The sequence below is a fragment of the Rhipicephalus microplus genome, unplaced genomic scaffold (assembly GCF_043290135.1).
Source record: "Rhipicephalus microplus isolate Deutch F79 unplaced genomic scaffold, USDA_Rmic scaffold_397, whole genome shotgun sequence".
NCBI lineage: Eukaryota > Metazoa > Arthropoda > Arachnida > Ixodida > Ixodidae > Rhipicephalus > Rhipicephalus microplus.
Window position 1 is genome coordinate 12,501 of NW_027464961.1, and position 10,000 is coordinate 22,500.

The following is a 10,000-nucleotide window of genomic DNA, read 5'->3' on the forward strand; positions in this document are numbered from 1 at the left end:
CCCGGTGGTGCCGCACCCGGGCTCGCCCCGGCAGACGCGTTTTTTTTTTCCTTCGCCCCGGCAGACGTGGTTCCCCCCCCCCCTCCGTCTTTCTTTTTGTTTTTTTTTTCGCCGCGGCTGAAGTGGATTTTTCGGTGCCTCGACGCCCCGGTAGTCGCGGTTTTTCCGTTTCCGCACGGCCCCGGCTGACGCTGCTCGGTCACAGTCGCCTTTTGTGGTGATTGCAGACTTCTTGAGCGCGGGTGTTTTTTTTTTGTTGTTGTTGTTGTTTTATTACGCATTCGCTCCAGCAGACGCTGTTTAGACTTTTTGTTTCCTCTTTTATCCTGCGACGAGGTGACGAGGTTTATTCGGTGCCCCGCCGCCCCGGCTGAAGTGATTTTTCCTGTCCCGTGCCGCCCCGGCTGACGCGGTTGGGACTTCGCGTTTGTTCGGCCGCCACGGGTTTTGGCGCACTCGCTCGGTTGCTTGTTGTTGCCACTTGTTGCGAACCCAGGTTTCTTGAGCGAGCGCGGGCGTTTTTTCTTCCTTTCTTTCTTTGTTCTATGTGTTAGCGAATCGGCCTTTAATATCACACGAGGACTCACAACCAACAATTTTCAGTTTGAAGTGTAAAAAATCTGCAGGTGTTGACGTAACTGACTTGCCCCGTACCCTTGAGTACATCCATGAAGTTCTCGTAGTACTACTAAATCGCATTATTCCAAGTGGAGAAATTCCCATAAACTTGCAAACCTCTACACGAAAATCGGTGCGCGTGATAAAGTTGAAAATTATCGTCCGATATCAAATGTGCCTTCTATAACACAAATTCTAGGAAAAAAAAAAAAAAACACTTGTTCGCCGTTTTCTGCGCCGTGACTGGCAGCACTCCGGCGAAGCGAAACGGGGTCGATTCGAGCACGATATCGGCGTCTTTCGACGTGCTCGCCGGCGACCGTCGCACGAGTACGTCGCACGAGCGCGTCTGCCGGGGCGCCGTTTGCGAAGCCGACGCAAAAGTGGGAACCGCCGCTCGGATGATCGCCGCTTTCGGCAGAGTGAGTGTTGGCACTCCGGGGAAGCGAAACAGCGTGAATGCGCCCACGAAATCGGCGTATTTTGAAGTGCCCGCCGGCGACCGTCGCACGAGTACGGTAAACCGCGTCAGCCGGGGCGTAGTTCGGGACGCCGACGAAAAAGTGGGAAGCGCAACTCGGATCTTCGCCGTTTTTGCAGGAGTGAGTGGCGGCCCTCCTGCGAGACCAAGAAGCATCGATTCGTGCACGAATTCGGCGCCTTTCGACGTGATCGCCGGCGACCGTCGCTCGAGTAGGGCAAACCGCGTCTGCCGGGGCGGGCTTCGGGACGCCGATGCGAAAGTGGGAAACGCTGCTCGGATGTTCGCCGTTTTTGGCCGAGTGAGTGCTGGCACTCGGGCGAAGCCAAACGGGGCCGATTACGGCACGATATCGGCGTCTTTCGACGTGCCCGCCGGCGACCGTCGCACGAGTACGGTAAACCGCGTCAGCCCGGGCGGAGTTCGGGACGCCGATGCGAAAGTGGAGAACGCCGCTCGGATCTTCGCCGTTTTTGGAGGAGTGAGTGGCGGCACTCCGGAGAAGCCAAGGAGCGCCAATTAGCGCACGATATCGGCGTCTTTCGACGCGCTCGCCGGCGACCGTCGCACGAGTAGGGCAAACCGCGTCTGCCGGGGCGGGGTTTACGACGCCGACGCAAAAGTGGGAACCGCCGCTCGGATGTTGGCCGTTTTTGGCAGAGTGAGTGCTGGCACTCCGGCGACGCGAAAGAGCGCGAATGCGCCCACGAAAGTGGCGTATTTGGACGTGCGTGACGGCGACCGCTGCAGGAGTACGAAAAACCACGTCAGCCGGGGCGAGCGACACACGGCGGTCTGGGTGCTTATCGCTGCTATTATAGGGGCACCCCGGCAGACGCAGAAAAAAAAAAAAAATTTTCGACCTTCTTTTTTGCTGGTCGAGCTCGGGTAACCCAGGTCGCAATGGGAGCCGCGCACGAAAGCGGCGTCGCGAGACGCGTTCGCGGTCGCTAGTCGCACGAGCTCGGCAACCGCGTCAGCCGGCGCGGAGTTCGGGATGCCGACGGCTAAGTGGGTACCGCTGCTCGGATGTTCGCCGTTTTTGGCCGAGTGAGTGCTGGCACTCCGGTGAAGCCAAGGAGCGCCAATTCGTGCACGATATCGGCGTCTTTCGACGTGCCCGCCGGCCACCGCCGCACGAGTACGGGAAACCGCGTCTGCCGGGGCGGGGTTCGCGACGCGTACGCAATAGTGGGAACCGTCGCTCGGATGTTCGTCGTCTTTGGCCGAGCGAGTGCTGGCACTCCGGCGAAGCGAAACGGGGCCGATTCGGGCACGATATCGGCGTATTTCGACGTGCTCGCCGGCGACCGTCGCACGAGTACGGCAAAGCGCGTCTGCCGGGGCGAGGTTTGCGACGCCGACGAAAAAGTGGGAAGCGCCGCTCGGATCTTCGCCGTTTTTGCAGGAGTGAGTGGCGGCCCTCCTGCGAGACCAAGAAGCATCGACTCGCGCACGATATCGGTGTCTTTCGACGTGCCCGCCGGCCACCGCCGCACGAGTACGGCAAACCGCGTATGCCGGGGCGGGGTTGGCGACGCCGACGCAAAAGTGGGAACCGCCACTAGGATGTTCGCCGTTTTTGGCAGAGTGAGTGCTGGCACTCCGGCGAAGCGAAAGAGCGCGAATGCGCCCACGAAAGTGGCGTGTTTGGACGTGCTTGACGACGACCACCGCAGGAAAACGAAAAACCACGTCAGCCGGGGCGAGCGACCCATGGCGGTCTGGGTGCTTATCGCTGCTATTATAGGGGCACCCCGGCAGACGCAAAAAAAAAAAAAAATTTTTTTCGACATTCTTTTTTGCTCGTCGACCTCGGGTGACCCAGGTCGCAGTGGGAGCCGCGCACGAAAGCGGCGTCGCGAGACGGCTTCGCGGTCGCTAGTCGCACGAGCTCGGCAACCGCGTCTGCCGGGGCGGAGTTCGGGACGCCGACGGCTAAGTGGGAACCGCCGCTCGGATGTTCGCCGTTTGTGGCCGAGTGAGTGCTGGCACTCCGGCGAAGCCAAACGGGGCCGATTCCGGCACGACATCGGCGTCTTTCTACGTGCTCGCCGGCGACCGTCGCACGAGTACGGCAAAGTGCGTCTGCCGGGGCGGGGTTTGCGACGCGTACGCAATAGTGAGAACCGTCGCTCGGATGTTCGTCGTCTTTCGCCGAGCCAGTGCTGGCAATCCGGCGAAGCCGAACGGAGCCGATTCGGGCACGATATCGGCGTCTTTCCACGTGCTCGCCGGCGACCGTCGCACGAGTACGGTAAACCGCGTCAGCCGGGGCGGAGTTCGGGACGCCGATGCGAAAGTGGGAAGCGCCGCTCGGATCTTCGCCGTTTTTGGAGGAGTCAGTGGCGGCACTCCGGTGAAGCCAAGGTGCGCCAATTCGCGCACGATATCGGCGTCTTTCGACGTGCCCGCCGGCCACCGTCGCACGAGTACGGCAAACCTCGTCTGCCGGGGCGGGGTTTGCGACGCCGACGCAAAAGTGGGAACCGCCGCTCGGATGTTCGCCGTTTTTGGCAGAGTGAGTGCTGGCACTCCGGCGAAGCGAAAGAGCGCGAATGCGCCCACGAAAGTGGCGTGTTTGGACGTGCTTGACGACGACCACCGCAGGAAAACGAAAAACCACGTCAGCCGGGGCGAGCGACCCATGGCGGTCTGGGTGCTTATCGCTGCTATTATAGGGGCACCCCGGCAGACGCAAAAAAAAAAAAAAATTTTTTTTCGACATTCTTTTTTGCTCGTCGACCTCGGGTGACCCAGGTCGCAGTGGGAGCCGCGCACGAAAGCGGCGTCGCGAGACGGCTTCGCGGTCGCTAGTCGCACGAGCTCGGCAACCGCGTCTGCCGGGGCGGAGTTCGGGACGCCGACGGCTAAGTGGGAACCGCCGCTCGGATGTTCGCCGTTTGTGGCCGAGTGAGTGCTGGCACTCCGGCGAAGCCAAACGGGGCCGATTCCGGCACGATATCGGCGTCTTTCTACGTGCTCGCCGGCGACCGTCGCACGAGTACGGCAAAGTGCGTCTGCCGGGGCGGGGTTTGCGACGCGTACGCAATAGTGAGAACCGTCGCTCGGATGTTCGTCGTCTTTCGCCGAGCCAGTGCTGGCACTCCGGCGAAGCCGAACGGAGCCGATTCGGGCACGATATCGGCGTCTTTCCACGTGCTCGCCGGCGACCGTCGCACGAGTACGGTAAACCGCGTCAGCCGGGGCGGAGTTCGGGACGCCGATGCGAAAGTGGGAAGCGCCGCTCGGATCTTCGCCGTTTTTGGAGGAGTCAGTGGCGGCACTCCGGTGAAGCCAAGGTGCGCCAATTCGCGCACGATATCGGCGTCTTTCGACGTGCCCGCCGGCCACCGTCGCACGAGTACGGCAAACCTCGTCTGCCGGGGCGGGGTTTGCGACGCCGACGCAAAAGTGGGAACCGCCGCTCGGATGTTCGCCGTTTTTGGCAGAGTGAGTGCTGGCACTCCGGCGAAGCGAAAGAGCGTGAATGCGCCCACGAAAGTAGCGTATTTGGACGTGCTTGACGGCGACCGCCGCAGGAGTACGAAAAACCACGTCAGCCGGGGCGAGCGACCCACGGCGGTCTGGGTGCTTATCGCTGCTATTATAGGGGCACCCCGGCAGACGCAGAAAGAAAAAAAAAATGGGGACATGGCGTGCGTCACCGTGCGGCTTCGCAGCGTTGCCGAAGTCGCCGAGCCCTTCGACTGAGCCGAACGGCGGACAGGGAACGTTGGTCGGCCGTTCTAACCTGTCGGTGCCACGCCGCGACGTCGTTAAGGAAAACCGCGTCGTGGGCCTCTACGACGCCGTCGAGTCGTTGTACGTTTGGTGTCCAGCGTGTCGGCGGCGAGTAGCGGACACGTCGTTCACGACTTCGGTCTTTCGCAGTCGACGCGAACTTGCGGAGAGTCGTGGTGCCTCACGTTTTCGGCAGAAACCGCGGCGGAATTTTCCCGTGCGTGCGCGCACGACCTCGGTGCTGTGCCGTCAGCGTAGTGTTGCACAAACTCGTGGCCTACCCAAGGTGCGGTACGTTTGCGGCCGTATCCTCGGTGGGAATTTCGTGAGTAGGGTCGCAAATTCTACGACCTCGGCGGGTTTGAGAGCGACGTAGACTTGTGGCACGCTCAACATGCCACACGTTTCGGGGCACACCCGCGGTGAAATTTTCTCGAGTACGCTCGTATTAGGGCCCAAGGAGGTCTGGGTACTTATCGCTGCTATTATGTGGGGGTTCTCGTGAGCGGCGTACGCGAAAGCGACCGGGTGTCTGATATGCGGCGGGCTTCGGCCTCGTCAAGCGTGTCCTCGGGTCTGCTCCAGGGGAATCCACGGCAGTCGTCTGCAGCCTCATCCGCTTGATGCGTTAGGGGCTGGTTGTCGGACGGTGCCGTTTTACCACGATATCGAGGTGTGTTCCGTGTCGTCCTCGGGCGATTCAGATGCGAAAGCGCCGAAGACGCGGGCGTGACCCGTCGTCTGGCGGCTTTGCAGTCTCGGCTCCGTTGCTAGTTCCGGCCGGTCCACCGACAGTGCAGCGGGCTTGGGCAACCCGCACGGCGCGACCGAGTCGATGCAACGAAAAAGAGCGAGCATGAACGTGCTTCTTGCCGCACGGCTCCCACTCGTCTTTCGGGAAAGTTGTGCCGTAGCGAGCTCGAACGCCGTCATCTCGGAGTGCAAAATAAGCGTGTTGGGGCGCCTGAAGGTGGCCTCCGCCGCACACAGACTGCGTCCGGCCCGCCGAGGGCGAGGACGGACGCGCAGTCGAACGATTACCTGGTTGATCCTGCCAGTAATCATATGCTTGTCTCAAAGATTAAGCCATGCATGTCTAAGTACATGCCGAAATAAGGCGAAACCGCGAATGGCTCATTAAATCAGTTATGGTTCCTTAGATCGTTTCTTCCTACTTGGATAACTGTGGCAATTCTAGAGCTAATACATGCAGTGAGCCTGGAGCCCTTTGGGTAACGGGTGCTTTTATTAGACCAAGATCGATCGGGTTTCGGCCCGTATTGTGTGGTGACTCTGGATAACTTTGTGCTGATCGCATGGCCACGAGCCGGCGACGTTTCTTTCAAGTGTCTGCCTTATCAACTTTCGATGGTAGGTTACTTGCTTACCATGGTTGTTACGGGTAACGGAGAATCAGGGTTCGATTCCGGAGAGGGAGCCTGAGAAACGGCTACCACATCCAAGGAAGGCAGCAGGCGCGCAAATTACCCACTCCCGGCACGGGGAGGTAGTGACGAAAAATAACAATACGGGACTCTTTTGAGGCCCCGTAATTGAAATGAGTACACTCTAAATCCTTTAACGAGGATCAATTGGAGGGCAAGTCTGGTGCCAGCAGCCGCGGTAATTCCAGCTCCAATAGCGTATACTAAAGCTGCTGCGGTTAAAAAGCTCGTAGTTGGATCTCAGTTCCAGACGAGTAGTGCATCTACCCGATGCGACGGCTCGGACTGAACATCATGCCGGTTCTTTCTTGGTGCACTTCATTGTGTGCCTCGAGATGGCCGGTGCTTTTACTTTGAAAAAATTAGAGTGCTCAACGCAGGCGAGTCGCCTGAATAAACTTGCATGGAATAATAGAACAAGACCTCGTTTCTGTTCTGTTGGTTTTTGGAATACGAGGTAATGATTAAGAGGGACGGACGGGGGCATTCGTATTGCGGCGCTAGAGGTGAAATTCTTGGACCGTCGCAAGACGAACTACTGCGAAAGCATTTGCCAAGAATGTTTTCATTGATCAAGAACGAAAGTCAGAGGTTCGAAGGCGATCAGATACCGCCCTAGTTCTGACCATAAACGATGCCAACCAGCGATCCGCCTGAGTTACTCAAATGACTCGGCGGGCAGCTTCCGGGAAACCAAAGTATTTGGGTTCCGGGGGAAGTATGGTTGCAAAGCTGAAACTTAAAGGAATTGACGGAAGGGCACCACCAGGAGTGGAGCCTGCGGCTTAATTTGACTCAACACGGGAAAACTTACCCGGCCCGGACACTGGGAGGATTGACAGATTGAGAGCTCTTTCTTGATTCGGTGGATGGTGGTGCATGGCCGTTCTTAGTTGGTGGAGCGATTTGTCTGGTTAATTCCGATAACGAACGAGACTCTAGCCTATTAAATAGGTGCGGGGTTCCCAGCACCTTACAACCTTCTTAGAGGGACAAGCGGCTCCTAGCCGCACGAAACAGAGCAATAACAGGTCTGTGATGCCCTTAGATGTCCGGGGCCGCACGCGCGCTACACTGAAGGAAGCAGCGTGTCTTTATCCCTGTCTGAAAAGACTGGGTAACCCGTGGAACTTCTTTCGTGATTGGGATAGGGGCTTGCAATTGTTCCCCTTGAACGAGGAATTCCCAGTAAGCGCGAGTCATAAGCTCGCGTTGATTACGTCCCTGCCCTTTGTACACACCGCCCGTCGCTACTACCGATTGAATGATTTAGTGAGGTCTTCGGACCGATGTCCGGCGCGGCCTTTCGGTTGCGCCGGTCTGTTGGAAAGATGACCAAACTTGATCATTTAGAGGAAGTAAAAGTCGTAACAAGGTTTCCGTAGGTGAACCTGCGGAAGGATCATTAACGGATTGTGAAGGGTGAGCGCCTCAGCTGCGTCTGCGCCCGACACTTTCTGCCGCTGACCCCGTTTGGACGCGGGGTCGGCTTTTCCCCACGGGGCTGCCTGAATGTGGAGCGGCACCCCGTGACAAATTGTTGCGCCCAGCGGACGCCAACACCGCGACCTTGGACGGTCGGCCAGGTGGCGGACGCGGGTACAAACGGCGCAACGCACTCATAGGTCGGCTTTCGACCCGCCACTGCACCGTGGCTCGAAGCGCTCGAAATGCGCGACCCGACCGCTGCGGGACCGCCTAGTACTGTAAACAGGAGCGGCGGAGCGCGAACGGCGAGTCGTGGTTACGTCGGTAGAAGGCGAGGCTGCGCGTTCCCGAAACGCCAGCCGAGTGCCCTCCCGACCGTTCGAGCGTGCAAGAACGAGACCCGACAATCGCGCGGCGACTGCCAAGTACGAGAGGAACGGCACAAGCGTCGGCGGTCGGTCAAGGAACTGGCGATGTGACGGGTCCGCTGTGCACCAGTGCATACCGTCCCGCCGTCCGCGGCAAGCGCCTCCGCGTCCTCGGGTGACGGAGGCTGCCGGTCGGTTCTTGCAGGCGAGGGATCTCGCTGGCACCGGTTCGCGTTGACGCGCGGCCGGTCATGGCACGGCGATGCGACGGCCGAGGTGCGCAGTACTCGATGGAGGAACCGCACGCTCCGATGACCGTCCCGCCCTCCGCGGCGTATGCGTACCGACCGTAATGGTTGCAGCAGCGCCGGCCGGCTTTTGAATTCGCCACACGAAACACGGTGCGAGATCGCGGTTAGGGGAGCGTCGACGTTGCCAGGCGTTTTGCTTGCTGCCGAGGGAAAGGCGGCACGGCCACGTCGCGCTCGTCGCGATTAGCGGGTCTGCGCGCTTTGGGAAGGTGCCGCAACGACTTGCCGAAAGAGGAAGCACGGAAGAACGAGGGACTTGGACGTCCCGACAATTGAACGCACTTGCGGCCAGGCCCTTGCTGGCTTCGTTCTTCCGCCTCGAGTAGGCTCGTACGCGGCTCCGGCGCCGAAAGTGGTCCTTGGCACCGACTTCGGTGGACGTGGGAAGTGCCGCGCAAGTACGGCGCGCCTGGCTCCACCTGTTGGCTAAAGTAGGCAGCCGGATCGGCATTTTGGTGTGCGGTGGCAAACCGTGGATGCGAAAAAAGCTTGTGCGATTTCGTGGAACAAAAAGCGGGGGTCCCCCTTTTTATGCGGAGGAGACCGACCCGCCCGCCGTGGTGAACCGCGACGCCACGGTAAAAACGGGAGAGGCTTGTCGATGGGACCGTGCATCCCGCGCTCCACGGAGGCCGGGAGGCGGCCGCCCGAGGAAATGTGTAGCCGTCGAGGCCCGCATCTGCGTGCACTCTTATCCAAATGGGTGTACCGCAGGCATTTTCTGGTTAGGCGGGCCAATGAGAGCGAGCACACAACGATACCTACGGGTCCGGCTTGGAGAACCGGCTTCGACGCCTCCCGAGTATTTATAGAGGGGTGGACCACGAAAGCACTCGCAAGTAGCGGAAGCGAAACGCCGTCCGAAACACACCGTTTGCTCGATTTGCGGCAGCCGAAAAAGGCGCGGCAGAGTTTTGGAGTCCAAGCGTGCGCTGAAAAGCGCCCTTCTTGGCCACTGTTTGGCCGAGTGCCAGAAACGTTTGGTTTTGACTGTACGGAATTGAACAAACACTTTTTCACGACTCTAAGCGGTGGATCACTCGGTTCTCGGGTCGATGAAGAACGCAGCCAGCTGCGAGACTTGGTGTGAATTGCAGGACACACTGAGCACTGATTCTTTGAACGCACATTGCGGCCTTGGGTCTTCCCTTGGCTTCGTCTGTCTGAGGGTCGGATCACATATCAAGAGAGCCTTCGGCGCACAAGGGAACGTGAGCCGTCGACTCGTTTTGACCGCGTCGGCAACACGGACAGCACGCTGAACACCTCACAGCGAGCGCCAACAGCGGCCACTCAAGGGCGAGACGGTGGCGACCGTCGTGCCAGAGCCCAACCGAAACGGGGGCGACCGACTGCATTGAGGATGTGGCACCTCGTTGAGACCGCCGCAGGACTTCGAGTCGGAAGGAAGCCTGCAGGGAAAGTGCGGTCGAGGTTGCGTACTCCTCTCTGCGACCGGGCGCGCAAGAGCTGCGAGAGCCACGGACGCGCAACTTTAACGCACGGTAAACACGAGGAGCGAAAGCCGGCCAGCAAAGCTTCTCCAGCCGTGCGCAAAGTGCGCGAGATCGCAGCCTTGCGTTGCGCTTGTTGCCCTCGAAGTAA

General features: G+C 59.5%; 2 non-coding genes across 2 annotated transcripts; both read left to right on the forward strand.

Annotated features, from left to right (window-relative positions):
* The first annotated feature begins 5,881 nt into the window (after positions 1-5,881).
* Positions 5,882-7,696, forward strand: LOC142794303 (small subunit ribosomal RNA). Its single transcript, XR_012892235.1, has one exon. It is a non-coding gene; the product is annotated as a small subunit ribosomal RNA (ribosomal RNA).
* Positions 7,697-9,415: 1,719 nt separating this feature from the next.
* LOC142794308 (5.8S ribosomal RNA) lies at positions 9,416-9,568 on the forward strand. The gene has a single exon (XR_012892239.1). It is a non-coding gene; the product is annotated as a 5.8S ribosomal RNA (ribosomal RNA).
* Positions 9,569-10,000: the final 432 nt, after the last annotated feature.